Source organism: Leuciscus leuciscus (genome assembly GCF_965113295.1).
Source record: "Leuciscus leuciscus genome assembly, chromosome: 1".
Classification (NCBI taxonomy): domain Eukaryota; kingdom Metazoa; phylum Chordata; class Actinopteri; order Cypriniformes; family Leuciscidae; genus Leuciscus; species Leuciscus leuciscus.
Window position 1 is genome coordinate 3129074 of NC_138725.1, and position 17022 is coordinate 3146095.

Sequence of the window (17022 nt, forward strand, 5' to 3'; positions counted from 1 at the left end):
AATCATCACTTATTTGTATGTATACTTATGGACATATCAGTTTATCATACTTCATGACATTTTCCTTTATTTAAGGTAGACAGCCTGTTTTTTGTTTGTTTGTTTTTTATATAAAAAAAAAAAAATCATTGTTAAATTTGACTTTTTTCTGTAAATATATCTTTATTTCATAACTTTGAGAAGTAAAAATTACAGATGTGTTTTTATGGACATCTCACATTAACATGCTATCTTTGCTAATTCAAATTTTAAGGAAAAAATACAAATTTTTTTCAGTAGCAAACAATCAGTAAATAAAAGTACATTTGTTGTGCATTTTTATGGAATTACACACTTCTAAAGAAAATGTGAAATTATTGTAACATTATTCTGCATTTTCTCTGTAAAAGTACATCTTTTTTACAGTGATGTATCATCATTAGAGGCATATGAACATGAGAAGTGCTCATAACACAGAGTTTCAGACATAATTTAGGGAATAGTACAAGCTAGAACAGGGTTAAAGAAAAGTGAAAGCATTGTGGAAGAAATACTTTTGTTGTTGTTGCTGTTTTTCAGCAGGATGTACAGTAGTTAACCCAGTCAATAATTCAATCTCACCATTTGGTCACAACGTAATCAATGTGAGTCACAGTGATCTTAAAGTGTAACTCACAATCGCTCATTCTATGATCTCCATATGAGCTCATCTCAGCTAAAAATCAATGTTATTGTTCTATGAATGTTTTGAGAGTATCGTGTTATTTTGCAGCTAATTTTATTTCTGTTACCAGAAGGTTCTGGTAAAAGGTAGGATAACACTCTCTAAAAACATTCTTAGTCCATGTCCAATTACATTTCTAGCCATGGTGACCTCACATTGTGGCCATAATATGAGTACACTGGAGAGATCACTGTGAGATCAACTGGGAAGTGATGACAGAAGAGATGAGTTTTCAACTGTTTCTTGAATATTGTCAGGGATTCAGCATTTATGTTTTTTTTCTTCATGATTTCATAGCAAGATGTTACATATACATTTTAAAGGTAACACCTATATGACTACATGACTGAACATGACGCTTCTAAACCCAGAAGAGATGTACTGGTTCTTGGACCAACAGTGAATCCAGTTCCCAGGACTTTGACCTCCAACCCATTCGCACCAACAGATGCACCCGTGACATTATTTCATGTTTTCATATTGTTTAAGTATAATTATGTGTTTAAGATAAACATCAAGACTAATACTGCATTAAAACATTAAGGGGCAGTAAAGTTAATATATATTCAGATTACTGTTTCGTTCTTCATGATTTTATAGCGTTACATGACTGAACATGACACTTCTGAACCCAGAAAAGATAAACTGGTTTTTGGACCAGCTGTGAATCCAATTCCCAGGACTTTTACCTCCAACCCATCAGCACTAAGAGATACACCCGTGTCAACTCCAAGTCCCACTTTCACACCAAGTGGACCGGCTGTAGCTGATGCGCTGGCGACTTCGGCTCGAGCTATTGCACTGGCTGAAACCAAATTGGCGTCAGCTCTAGCTGAAGCATTGGGGCCTTTGGCTTCTGCCTCAAACACACTGTATGCAGCACTAGCTCGTCCAACTCCTGCTTCTGCATAAGCTTCAGCCTTGGCGAATCTCCTTCCAGGTTTGTTTTCAAAACCATACGCATATGCTCCAGTTCCAGCATAGATGCCCTCTGCACTGGCAGCTGCTGGTCTGTCAGCTGTGTCAATCATGTTTATAAGGTTGGCTGCACTAACACTAGCTGATGCAAGTCTTATTACAGGCCTTTCTGTAGTGTCTACATTTGTACATTTCCATATTTTAGGTTCCAACAGTTTCTTCTTTGTGTCTCTTGAAGCCTTGAAATCTACGCTGGGTGGTCCTTTCCACAGCTGTCTGGTATATTGACCGTCTGAAAATAAAACAAATTAGCATTAATGCAGTGCATATAGACAGCTTTATATGAATTTGCATCATCATAGCTAATTTTATTTATTTCAATGTTAGAACATCATGAAGATGAAAATATATTTTACTCAACCTTGCAAGCTATCAGTTTCGTTTAAAATGTTAACTTTTATCCTTTTATTTTTTGGGGGAAGTAAAAAAAAAAAAACCTTCAATAATGTTTAAATAGCTTGTATTATTATTGTTGTTGTTGATATTATTTTGAGAAGTACATTCTATTGTAGGCCTATTTCTGTCATAATTTCTTCTGGTTAAACAGAACTTTTATTTTGATGGGTTGTAGTGAAGACCAGTTTCAGAGTGTATTTGTCAATGCTCTTTCTCAAATAAAATGATGAAAATGCTCTAAGGCGTACTCTCAGAGCAGCTCTGGAGATGTTCATGTATTCATGTCCTCGTATTGTTTGTGAGACACTGAAAACAAAACGAAACAGAACAGCTCATTCACACAGACACGCAGAACAAGCAGATTATATATTTGCATAGCAGTATTTTTCACTTTAATATTTACAGAGCATGTCATGATTGGATTTATATATCTACTTTGGATTTATTCATCCATCCATCATTGTGCGTGTTTTACGTGACTGCGTTATGTAAATTACATTTTAATGACTGGATTCCCTCTGCATCACAGAAATCATTCAGTCTTAAGTTATAAACGGGACATGCCTTTATCTGCACGGAGGGATGGTGAACTATGTTTTCTCCTTTTGCCACCACTTTGCCTCCACATTTTTTACAAATTGAATATATCTATCCTCAAGGACAACGACCTGTTTTTTCTACATCCAAAGTATTTCCACACTGGCCATGGTTAGCTTCATAATAATTCGACGGCATTGGTCTGAATCTATGAAGGACTAAAAATGACAGAATGAAAAATAAATAGGCCTAAATAAATAAATAAAAGTAGAAATAAATTAATAAATGCAGAAATAATAGTGAAAATAAATACATTTTGGTATATAAATGGCTATTTCTGTATTTTTACATGTATTTATTTATTTATTTATGCATTTCTATATGTATTTATTTATGTATTTATACATTTATTTATATATTTATATATGTATTTATTTATACATTTATTTATTCCTACATTTATTTATTACTGTATTTCCACATTTCTACATTTATTTATTTCTGTATTTCCACATTTATTTTTCCCTGCGCCTGTATGCTAATTGACCTATGGCTAAGCCACGCCCCCTCCACTCACTCGGACAAACAGTCAACATTCGGTAACAGGCGCTATGGTATGGAATGCCAACGCTGCCAATATTAAAAATAAATAAATACATAAATAAATATACAAATAAATGTAAAAAAGAAAAAATAAATAAATATATATATAAATAAATATACATAGAAAAGCAAAAAAACGAAAATAAATAATTATTTATACATTTATTTCCTTATTTATGTATATATTTATTTTTTTCCATATTTATTTATTTATTCTTTTATTTATTTATACATTTATTCATTTATACATTTATTTATTTATACATTTATTTATTTTTACATTTATTTATTTATACATTTATGTATTTCTACATTTATTTATTTATTCATTTATTTCTTCCTACATTTCTTCCACCGTAGGGTAATGAGGAGGGTGTGGTTTACCTCAGACATAGCAATCGAGCTCAGAGTAAGCGAAGGCGAAGGGTTAAGGCCACAGTGACACCCTGTGGCGAAATACAATAAGTATAGCTCACTGATATTGATGCGGTCTGTGACTGCGAGGTATATAAATTCTAAATCTTACTGTGTGACATGGATAGGCTACTCTTTATTCCGGACATGGCCGTAGAACATCGTTTGTCTGGATTTGTAAAATGTCCTGGCCTGGGCTAACAAACATGAAACAGGGACTCTGAAACGGAAGCGCTTGATATTTTCCATTTTTCGGTCAGAACGGTCAGAACTCACGGAAAGGAAGCAGGGCACAATAGGCTACAGCAGAGGTGGGCAAACTACGGCCCGCGGGCCACATACTGTTGGGCTGTTTAATCCGGCCCGTCGAGTGTTTAAAAAATTGTCTGAAGATCGCATTCATTTTGCCTCTTTCTTGCAATACTTTGCGTTTTATATATATTGCGTTGCAAATATTTGACAATCGGAATATCAGATATTTCATGCCATAGCTAACAAATGTAAAAAAGGAAAAATGACATAAAAGCAGATCATCATTCATTCAGCGCTGTTGTGGCTGCGGTGTGTCACGTAACAAGCTAGACGCGTCACCATGGAAACCAAACAGACAGCAACTTAAGCGCATAGATTTGGTGCACATTAATGTTTTTTTCTTTTTTTTGAAAACTCACAGAGAAAAAAATGTTTGGTAACCGCTTGCACACATGTTTAGTTTTTCCTTTGATTTGTCTGCTATTTATTTTTGCTACTCTGGATTTGTGGATGTATCCTCCTTTATCGCCCGGCTTTCTAACGTTACGCTCATCCCCTGTCTGCCATGTAAGTTACAGAACCCGGTTTTCTTCATTAAATGTTCTGATCTAAGCTCGATTGCTATGTCTGAGGTAAACCACACCCTCCTCATTACCCTACGGTGGAAGAAATGTAGGAAGAAATAAATGAATAAATAAATAAATGTAGAAATACATAAATGTATAAATAAATAAATGTAAAAATAAATAAATGTATAAATAAATAAATGTATAAATGAATAAATGTATAAATAAATAAAAGAATAAATAAATAAATATGGAAAAAAATAAATATATACATAAATAAGGAAATAAATGTATAAATAATTATTTATTTTCGTTTTTTTGCTTTTCTATGTATATTTATTTATATATATATTTATTTATTTTTTCTTTTTTACATTTATTTGTATATTTATTTATGTATTTATTTATTTTTAATATTGGCAGCTTTGGCATTCCATACTATGGCAGCTGTCACAGTAGGAGACATTTCACAGGAGGCAATTGATGATTTTTTGGAGACAGAAAGATTATATATCATCTCGATGCCACCAAAAGGGCCTTAAATATGCATTAGAGGGTTATATTAATAAAAAAAAACTTGTGTACATGTGGACTAGGCCCAAGATGAAATCAACTGAAGATAAAGACATTAAATCTGTGAAGATCTCAGCAGAGGAGGATTAAACAACTCCACAAACAGCATTACCAGCTTCACTTATTACTAACCAGACTGACTTTATATCTGTCAGACGTCTACAGAAGCTCTTACTGAGAGTTAATAGAGGTTTAGATGTAAATAATAAAGTTTGATGTCACCTGGAGATCAGTGTTTGATTTAGTTGGGCAGTTCGACTCTTAATCTTTTAATGTTTTTGTTCTGGCTGTTTGTTATGGCAAGAACAGCAAGAGAAAATTTGATCCTTACATTTTGGCTGATAGTGATCAAGGCCTGTATATGTGTGTACTTCGGGGTCGCTGAACTGTCACATCTATAGTGCTGTGGGGGGAGATGTTATTATCTGATTGGTCAGCTTGAACGTCTCTCATTTGGGTTTTGGTTATGTTTTCACATAATAATCATGTGACCTGAATCACTGAACTCATTTAGAGTCTTATCTCTGTGTTAGGTTTACTTTACTAATTATGGCAGCACTGTCCTTGTACAGCATAATATACACCTTGTAGAATTGTCAATGTCATCTAAAGGATTTCTTAAAAATTGTTCTGATATAAATTATTCTTCTTCTTTTAGTTTAATGGCGGATTGCATCCATGACTTATCAGGTGCATACCGCCACCTACTGTACCGGAGAATGCAATATGGGTAACGATTCAATGATCTATTTTACTTAAAAAATTCAAATAAAAAACTTTCCTATATAACTTTTTTAATATTACATATATATGTATATCCCTATATTTTATATATATACCCCTGTACTCTTCAGATATTCCACAACATCATTCTGTGTATCCTCTACCCCTTCTCCTGTTGTTCCCAATACACCCTCAAGGTTACATTTTCCTCCTGCCTGACTTATCTTTTCTTTTAATTTAATAATCTCTTCTCTATATTTCTTACAATATAACAGTATATGTTCTGCATTTTCTGTAATTTTACAGTCCAAACAGTCATCTGATTGACTTTTACCTAACATAGCCAATGTGTTTATTTAACCCTGTGTGGTCAAACCTCAGTCTGGTTAAAACTATCTCCTCCCTTCTGTTCCTTCTGATCACACCCTGTGTATTGCTAGATCTCTGTATACTATAATATTTCCTTCCACTATTATCCATGTCGCACCTATCCTGCCATTTCTTCATCATTTCCTTTTTAATTATTGTCATAGCTTCTCCTTTACCATATGGAACGTTTATAACATTGCTCTGTCATATGTGTCAGTCATGTTTATGATGTTGGCTACACTAACATCAGCTGATGCAAGGCTTATTACAGGCCTTTTTGAAGATTCTTTTTTTAGTTTCAATGGTTTCAGTTCGCTCAATTTCTTTTTTTTTTTTTTTTTGTTACTTGAAACAGTGAAATTTACGCTGGGTTGTCCTTTCCACAGCTGTCTGGTATACATTATGTTAGATACTTCATCTGAAAATACTGTAAAACAAATTAGCATTAATGCAGTGCATATGGACAGACATTTGGTGTGATTTAGTCTAGGATTTGTTTTGTCTACACAATCCTCTAAACAGAGTGGCTCAAATTGTTCAAAAGGCCTATAAAAATAAAAGCAAATGTGATATTCTGCATCTTCATAGTTTGCTATGCTAGTGTCTCTTGTGCAAGGAGATGTCCAGGAGACGTTTTCACGGAGTTGGAATGCCAATCAGACTGGCAGTAATGGCCAAACTATTGTGTTTCACTATCGCTTGCATTCAAAACTTTTCAACTCGCAAGCAAAGATTTTATATCAGTTTTAGACTTGCAATTACGGCAGGCCAGAGAGCAAATAATCCTCTTTTGAAATGAACTTTGAAATAAAAGCTAACCACAGGCCTTGGCATTAGGTTGTTGCTATATGAGATTGCTATTTTTGTAGAGACTGTATCTAGGGTAAGCATATACAGATAGATACATTATCTATATATTATATACATTATAGACACATTATATACATTATATATAGACACATTATCTGTATTCATAGTAAATGCTTATTTACTTATTCATACCAGCATCTAGAAAGACCACAATTGACTCCCCAATCGACCTCTAATTACCCATTCATTGCTTCATCCAATCTGTTGCTCATCTACTTGGAATTCATTGTTATCGTCCATTTGTGTAGTAGTTTGTAGTTTCTGTTTGATTATTGCGTAATATCATACAGGTATAAATTATATTTTAGTTGATCATTAAATTTCAACTAAAATTTAATTTCATTAAAGTTCATACATGCTAGGTTCCATGACAGAGTTGAAAATACATCTTTTCATTACTATTACTGAGGAAGAATGACTAAACTACACTGTAAAACCTGATGAGTTAGTTCAACTCAAACCGTTTGAGGAAACCGATTGCCTTAAATCATTAATTAAGTTTATTAACTCAAACAATTTAAGAAAAAAAAAAAAATTTGATTTGTGTCCAAGTAACTCAATAACGTATTGTTAAGATAACTTGGGTAAATAAAGTTAATAGTACTAATTCCATTCACTCAAATCTATGAAGTACACTGTAAACCCGAATAAATTGGCAGAACTCAAAAATTGAAGGCAATCAATTGCCTCAAATGTTTTAAGTTCTGAAATTCAAAGTTTAAGTAAGCAGAACTAGCAGATTTTTATTTTGTACTTAAACATTTCAAGTTAAGAACAATTAAAATGTATGAGTACATTAATTCCTACAATTAACTTAAATCTTTAATGTAATCTCAATGTGAACACTTTTATTAGTATAAACTTAGATAGCTTTAAAAAGCTAATCTCCTAACATACTAATTTGCTAATATATTAGCAATAGTATGTTATACAGAAGCACTTGCTGTATGAGCGCAACAATATAAAGGGATTATTTGCTCTCAAATCAAGCTGCATGCACCACTTGTCACCATGATGGTAACTATCCTAAAGCCAACATTAACAGAAAACCAAAAAAACAAACATTATATTACACTTAATTTTAGCATTTACTGTCCCTTTCGAGTGCCATGGGCAAAGCATGCATGTACCAGCTTCACTTTCTACTAACCAGTGGCCGTTTTCACAAAATATTTTATCTTTCCACTAAGAGTTCTCCTAAATAGCAGTAAAAGTTCTTAAAAGTTTTCTCTTAAAACCTGTTCACAAGCTTCTGAGTTAAATCTCAATAAGAACTTTAGTAGATGTATGACAGAAATAAAGTAAAACTGTTAATCATAAGTGCAATAATGTGTAATGGCTGGAAAGTCAGTTGTAGTTCTTGTGTTTCTCTATTTTCTAATGAGGAAAAAAATCTAATACTAACATGGTCAATAATCTCTTATCTCATTAACTTCAACACCGTTTCAGTGTTCAGTTTAACACCCTGTATGTACACTAATTAAATGTAAACTCTACATTTTAGTAGGCCTATTATTTTGTTGACGTTGGTAAAATATTAAACTATTAAAATAGAGTTACCTTCATGTGCACTGCTGCTTAATTCTCGGTTTTCAGACATTTCTGGTTGTGGCAGGTCTAAAAAGCTCAATAGGTCTTCGGTGGTGTCGCCGGAGCTGTGCTTCAGTCCTAAAAGTGCAGCTTCTGTCAAAGTACATTTATACCCCAAAAACTGACTAAAACACGTCCAAAAGGAATGAGGACTAGCCCAATATCTCCTCCAATCACAGTTGAGAGCTGTGGGACTCCCCTGAACATTCCCCCAATTCTTTTTTAAATAGATATGAGTCACAACAATCGAGTTTGAACACGAGTTTGAATACAGTTTTTTATTAATAGAATTGCTCACAGATTTAACTAATCATTTCACAGCCTAGTGAGCTGCTTCACTCCCTACATAGATGATCTGAATGATTCTAATGTTTAAATAATGTTGTTCTAAGAATGTTTTTTCTTAAGATTATGAGAACATAAAAAAAAATAAAAAAAAATAAAAATTAATAACAGTGTTGCCAGTATTTTACTGTAAAAAAGCCTGGTAAGGTCTAACGGTGTACACAGTGTTATTGCGTCAGGCAATCGTAAAAGTCAAGTGGGCTTAAATCCAGGAGAGAAGACCACAGAGAAAGAGTACGTAAAGAGTTTGAATTTAAGTTTAAGCGTGCACACGTTATATCGTAGCGAGAGCATTAGACACTTTCTCTTGGATTAAAGGAATAATTCACTTAAAAATGAAAATTCTGTCATCATTTAGTCAAGTTGTTTCAAACCTGTACGAGACCCCATTGACTTCCATATAGGAAAAAAAATAAAAAAATACATTGGAAGTCAATGGAAATTACACAAAAAAGGTAATATTCCTCCCTTCAGATTAATTTGAACATCTTTTTCATTTGTTATTATACAGAAAAAGGGTCTTGTGGAATAGGATTCGGCTTGCTAGATTCAGGAATTACTGTTAGCAGCTTGCAACCACACAGCAACTCGAGATGTCTCAAGACATCATTGTTATATCACATTACTATAGATTATTTTCATTTTGACACGGATTTGATGCTGTGGGAAGGACTCACTTGTGCAAAATCCAAGAAGCATTCAAGCATATTTATGTGGCATTGACTTAAAGGAACACACCTTTATTTTGACCTCCCGACAAAATAATGGACTATCAAAAATAATCACTTTTCAAAATGACAATATTTGTGCTCGTTCTGGGTTTATCTGCTTGCTTCATCCTCCAACATTACTGTCTAATGCATTAAAGCATGTTTAGCGCTTCCACATTCAGCATTTTAGAATCATTAATTTACACTATAAGCTGTGTGAGACACACATGCACAACATAAAGCACAGGCTATATTCTGAAAAACCAAAAGAAATTAAATAATTCTCTAGACTCTGTTCTGGGGATGTTCAACAGAAACTAACATTCCCAGATCAAAACTTATTAAATGGGTTTTAGTTCAAGTGAAATAACGAATAAATAACTGTAAAAAGGTTCCAAACAGCAAACTGAGTTTTTCTGCTGGAAAAACAGGATCCGGATCTGCATGTCACTGAAATGCCAGGTGTCTGCTCTTTCTTTTAATCACAAGACTTCCAGGGAAAATTCCTGTGTAGAGAGTGGGAGGCAGGACTGTGATTAACTTTTGACTGTGCAAAAGTTCTCTCATTATATTGCGCAACAGAAGCGTCAGAATGCAAAACTACAGCGCTCACGGCTCATGGCAACATGCTGTCAGCCTACCAGAACCAGTAATAACCTTTTTCCCAGGCTTCTGATTGGCCAACTTACTGAAAGTTAACAGAGGTTTAGTGTTTGGTGGGTTAGGGTTAGTCATTTTGAGGGATGCTGAAGTTTAAATCAATATTGATCAGAACAATTGACTAATATACTCAAGCTGATTTAAAATAAAGGATTCAGTTTTAACTTAATAGTTTTGTCCAATATTTGTTCATATATTATTAAAATGTGTTAATTGTATAATATATACTGTGAAAAGTTGGCTTGAAACTCAACATTAATAAAACTAAGATCATGGCATCCAGTGGTCTTCAAGATCACTGCAGATGGTGACTGTCCCCATGAAATTAAGAAACTTGCTGCTTGGAAGAAAAGCTATGAAACGCTATCGAGGGAAGAATCGAGATGGCGCCGCTGTTTTGGAGGAGACTTGTCTATTTTTAAAGAGAGTTTTAAGTGTTCTACTCTAATGATGTTAACAGTTTCGAACTACAACTGCTAAAACTTGAAATGGACACTGCTGTGCTTTATTGCCCTCCTAAAGCACACAAAGATTTTCTAAAATAATTTGCTAGTTTTCTTGGGGACATCATATCAAACTTTGATAAAGTAATAATTCTTGGAGATTTCAACATTCATGTGTGCAGCCCAGTCAAACACATTTGTAGATTAATTTACTAGTGATTTTGGTATTTCAGATCACAAGTTTATCTTGTTCTCTATCCCTTTTACAACAGATATGGAGAACACTGTTAAACCGGTGGTGGTTTTTCTGCAGTGTTTAGTGAGATTGCTGGAGTTTCTGATGCACACCTCCATGATTTGAGTGCTGCTGAACACCTCCGCCAGTTTAACACTGCTTGCACCAATATTTTAGATGAAGTGGCCCCCTTTAAAGGTTGTATCAGTGATTTCAGGCCCCCCAAAAAAATGATCACATTCATCTAATCTTTCCTAACGATCCGCTAGCTGCCCGCCCCATAAGCATGCCGTCAAAAAAACGCGTCTCTGTAGGCAGCCTAGGCTCTGAGATCTGCACACAAAAAACAATTGGTTTCACCAACCACTCAAAACCAAAACAAATAGTGTTCCAACCAATCACCGACAGGGGGAGGGTGTTGTGAGGTTTTGAGCCAGCTTCTTCTTCAGCTCCGACTTCGTGTGCAGCCGTGCACGAGCACAAAACCTCACAACACCCTCCCCCTGTCGGTGATTGGTTGGAATCTATCTGGAGCTCTGGGGAGTGGAGGCTTCAGCATACGGCCCTTTACTCTCCTTAGCGAGAGGAAACCCCTTCACTCAACCGAGGGTGGTGGTCTACCTCTCTGAAGGCCATACGCTTGAACCGTGATCTTTGCCTGGAGCTCAGTAGAGCGGTGGCTCATTTTCCAGGATAACTCTCGGCCGAGAGGAAGCCCACTCACTCACACAGAATGATATCAAGACTTGGCAAAGTCCCTCCGCAAAGTTTGCGTTCTTGAGCCACCAAACACTGCTGTCGTGCAAATGAGCGGCCAGAACGCATTCAACGTTTTTTTTTTTTTTTTGTGAGAACGGTGTGTGTTAGCGGCCCCTAAGTTAATAACTAATGATCTCTGCAATGAAAGTGAATAAATCAAAAACTAACTTTAGCTGGACAATAACTTTATTCTAGAGCTGCTGTAAAGAAAAACATCTGTTACTGTATTCTCCTACTATCTCTGTAAAGCTGCTTAAAAACAATCTATATTGTCAAAAGCCCTGTGTAAATGAAGATGACTTGACTTGACTCTTGAACGCTTGCCTTATCAACAGCTTATGGTCACTCAGGTTGTCACGATAACCTTCCCTAACCAATGGGAGCTTCAGGGCCACAGTCAAATTGCCCCCTTTATTTTTATCTTTGAAAAGTCTTTGAGAAATATCCCCCTATTTCCCCTTCTATAGGGAGTGAGGTCCCTATAATCTTCCACAGTGGGGAAATGAAAGCTCAACCTGTGACTTGAAGAGCAGAGGCCTTGATGTATAAGGGGCCTGCCATACTCTTACAGCCTGAAAGGTTGAACTCACTGCCAAGCCCGGCGCCAGATGATGGGCGCAGACTCAGATCGCGCGGTATACAAAGGAGGTGCTAAAAAGTTCAGATGGCGAGACCAGGGCATCAAAGCCCTTCTCTTTCTCCTCAGTGTCCGCCAGGTTCACCTATAGGTGTCTCTCCACTGCCACCGTCGCCGCCTGACACATTTGTGCCAATCGCGGCGGCATGAAGAAGGAAAAATAAAGAAACTGAAACCTGTATTCAGGACTGTTTCGATTTTGTGACATTTTATTATCATGACAATGATTTTCATTAGATTCTTTTTAGATTCTTTTTTGTGTTTGGGAAACACTGTTTTTTCTCTTTAATAAAATAAATGAATACTTTTATTTAGCAGCCGTATCACCCTGTAGCCCAAGACTGGTCTACCACTGAAGCCCACTGAAGTCTAGTCAGTACCTGGATGGGAGACTCCTGGGAAAACCAGGTTTCTGCTGGAAGAGGTGTTAGTGAGGCCAGCAGGGGGCGCTCACCCTGTGGTCTGTGTGGGTCCTAATGCCCCAGTGTAGTGACAGGGACACTACAGGGTTCTTCCATGCCTTCTCGAGCTCAGCGCGGAGGTCAGGGAGGAATGGAAGGCTCACGGGAGCTGGACGGAGAGAAACAGCTCGTCTAACCTGCCATGAGCGGTCTCTCTTCCCTAACGGTGCGAGTCCACTGGCACGGAGCGGAGCGAGCGTTTTCAATTAATTCCTATGGAAGTTGAGCTTCATGCTCGTGCAGTGCATTGTGGGATTGACAGCGGACCGGGGAAAGTGTTGAGAGCGTCAAAAGGTTGGGCAGTTCTCGACTTTATGCAGATATCAAGCGAAAAACGCGGTCGGCAGCCAATTGCTGTGAGGTTCGGGATGTGACGTCTGTCTTGAGAGTTTAAAAATATGCAAATTGTGCCAGAGTTTATGCTGGATTTAGTGCGTAATCCTTTTGTTTACAAATTAGACGCGTTGCAGTTGTTATATATATGTTAAATATTTTATTTTGGATGTGGTCATTGTGATTATATTGGCTGGTTTTATAAGGTTTATACAATTGAAAGGATATCTTTACTTGGTGCATTTGGAAACAAAGCTTGTGTATTTCTAAATGTAATCACGTGCATTACTGATGATTATACTGTGTGTGTGTTGAAAAAACATATTAAACACACTCACAACAGACACACACCAAAGCGGAGGGGTTATAGCGCCGTCCACTGGCACGGAGCGGAGCGAGCGTTTTCAAATCATTCCTATGGAAGTCGAGCTTCATGCTCGCGCAGTGCATTGTGGGATTGACAGCGGACAGGTGAAAACGTTGAGAGCAGCCGAGAGCATCAAAAAGGGTGGGCAGTTTTTATGCAAATATCAAGCGAAAAAATGCGAGCGACAGCCGATCGGTGTGAAAAGTAGGCAAAGCAAGATTTCGCCGTATGTTTCCGACTGTCCGCGAAACTGAGGAGGATTACTGAGCTGAAATCATGTGACATTTAAAAAGTCTTACTTTAAATGCACTTTTCATTAGCCATGATTTCTCAGTCTGGGAAAAAGTTTATTACCAATACGTTTGTGTAAACTTAAAAACATCTTCATAGTCTACATTTAATACAATAACAGTTTAATAGTTTTGTTCACCCATTCAACGCATATGATGAAAGCATGCAAAGTGCATTTAAAGTGTGACTTTTTAATTGTCACATGAAGAAAAAAAAGCATGCTTTATTGATAATTTCTTCAAAGCAATCATTAGCTAATTAATGCACATATGAATGTGTAAACAATGCGCTCTTCCTCCTGATATCTTTGTCAGCGGCAACATGGAGGAGAAGTTGATTATCGCTGTGTGTCGTCATTCTTTATGACCAATGTTGGGAACGTTACTTTAAAAAAGTAATTAGTTATAGTTACTCACTACTTGTTCCAAAAAGTAACTGAGTTAGTAACTGAATTACTCTATAATAAAAGCAACTCGTTACCAGGGAAAGTAACTATTTGCGTTACTGTAAAAAAAAAAAAATTGCTATATGTCAAAGAATTTGGATTTTTTTGAGCAGTTTTCACAAGTCAGTTGAAATGAGTAGAACAGACAGGTGTTTGTACATAACTTTAGATATTTATTGCACATCGACAGATATAACATTTTATATGTTTTATATAATTAGTTTATTAATTAAATTAATAAAAAGACAAAAAGACCTTGAGATATGTTTGGTAATTGTACCTGAATGAATTGAATGTTTTTATGTTTCCACTGTTCGATCGCGTCCGCGCCTCACACACACACACACACAAATGTAAACACTTTGCAACTTTTCGATCGCGCCCGCCAACCTTTCAGTCAGGATTGCTCCTAACTCCATCTCTGCTGCTTCATCGAATCTCTGTTTAGCTGGTGTATGTGTGTGTGGCGCGTGTGCTGGCATGTGTGTAAAAACACTGGCTCTGATTGGCTACCATGAAACACATGACACTGCCTTAGCCAATCATAATCGCTTACCTAGTTATTAACCCACCTCCTCACTAGCTGTGTGAGCCAGGGGTGCGTTCGGATTACACAGTTTATTCAATCAATGCATAGTAACGCATCGCATTTAACGTCCAGTAATGTTAACGGCGTTGTAACGACGGGAAAAGTAATTAGTTAGATTACCCCGTTACTGAAAAAATAACGTCGTTACCTAACGCCGTTCTTTTAAACGGCGTTATTCCAAACACTGTTTATGACACATCCCTTTATTCATATAGAGACACAACAATGACAACTGAAGGTTGCTGGTGTTCCTGGTTTAAAAGTAATAAAACTCTTTGTGTCCGCCTTAAGTCCTGTTTACAATAGGCTATTGATTTATATGATGTGTTTGCTGCTTATCTACAGAAATGTTATGAATCTAAATAAACGTACATTTAGCCGATGCTTTTATTCACAACAACTTACAATAGAGACAACAATATTCATTGTCTACAATGCCAGTTTAAAAAAGAAGCAGGGAACTAATTTGAGTAAAGAACAACCATCTTCTAAAGTAACATTCTTAAAGGGGTGGTTCAGGATTTTGGACATCGGACCTCATTTCCAAGTTAGCCTGGGTGTTATTTATCAGTGGAGACAGTTTTCAAAAATGTTCATCCAGTCCTTCCAGTTGCTTAGTTCGCCGGTGCTAGGCTAGCATTAGTCAACGGTAACTGCTAGCCTGCCATTAAAAACAGTTTTACCCACTCCACAATACACCAAAAGCAAATAAATGATAACGCCAGACTATCGATGTAAATGTCTGTTGAGAGAATAATGTTAGAAATCAAACTACTCTTGCATCACGTGTGAGTGTGTGTGTGTGTGTGTGTGTGTGTGTGTGGTGGGCGTTCTGGCACAAAATGGCTGCCGTCGCATCATCCAGGTGCAGCTGCACATTGGTGGTGGTTGAGGAGATTCCCCCTTTCATGTAAAGCGCTTTGAGTACCCAGAAAAGTGCTATATAAATGTAACAAATTATTATTATTATTATTATTATTAAAGTTTAAGGGCAATGAGTGTTTTTTCTTTGTCCTTTGCTAGTGTTCTTGTTCTATAGAACAATTTGTATACATATATGCGTCTTACATATATTTCACATTTATGTGCATACGGGAAAATATATGGCACTTACATGAAAATTGCCATTTTTGCTATATTTTGAAATATATGTTTCATATATGTCTGTGTTTTACATATATGAATTGTGCATATTCTCATATAGGCAGCAGACATACATGGGCACTTACATTATATATGTAATTTACATATATTGACATTACATTTCTGTATGGGCTAGTCAGTTTGATGTTTAATTTACACCACGAGGCTTCATGAAGTCAGAACAATTCAACACAGTTTCTACAAAATAAACTCAAATTATTACTGTCTCCATGTTAGAATTAGGATTCCATGTGCCTCATTCCTGCCTCATTAGCAATTAGCATTTGAATAAACAATGACCCAGCGCTGAGGGAGGTAAATGTATCTTGAGTTTATTACCATTGTTTATGAACATTTTCATTTAAAAGTTAATGGCTAAACGTATCTTTACAAAGGTTCACAATGCTGCTGCAGATGCAATATAATAGACAACACTGAATAAATACATTTGTCAGGTTTGATACTGATAATTAATCGCCAGACTCGCGCATCCTCCATGTTTGTAGTTTTTAGCACTTTTTCACTCGTGCCAATGACCGCTCTTGTGCTCAGTTGTGCTCGCTGTGCTGCGGCAACTGCACAAACCTATGGCGAGGCGGCTTTGACGCCAGGGCGCCCTTTTGCGTCAGAGCCCGCCAGTATGGGCGTGGTCAGAGGCTATATATTGCTGTGCCTCGCCTAGGTGCTCCAGATTTTTACTCCTTCAGCGACTTCTCCACTTCGCTGACCTCCGGAATAGAAGCACTCACCGCCGTCGAAACTCCTTTCAGCGGGATAAGCTCCTGGTCTCCACCCGAGCAACCCTCACGATGCAGGCTCGACAAGTCGTTCCTGCAAGGGCGACAGACCCCTCAGCAGGGACCCGCCCCCTTCTTCCCCGTTGTGGCTCGCATCAAGCCTTCTTTCTCTTCAGTCCTCTCCAATGTTGACGGCGCTAAAGATAAAGGCTATGAGGCGACCCATCCGCCCATCTTTGCCCACCTACCGCCGCGGGATGGAAGACTAAGAATCAGAGGCTTTCAAAGACCAG

The 17022-nt window shown here is 36.8% G+C and overlaps 1 long non-coding RNA gene across 1 annotated transcript; it reads right to left on the reverse strand.

Moving 5' to 3' along the window:
- Nucleotides 1-304: 304 nt before the first annotated feature.
- On the reverse strand, nt 305-8699 carry LOC309513588. The gene is made up of 2 exons (XR_014211485.1): nt 8545-8699; nt 305-1913 (listed from the first exon to the last, which is right to left on the reverse strand). It is a non-coding gene; the product is annotated as an uncharacterized lncRNA (long non-coding RNA).
- Nucleotides 8700-17022: the final 8323 nt, after the last annotated feature.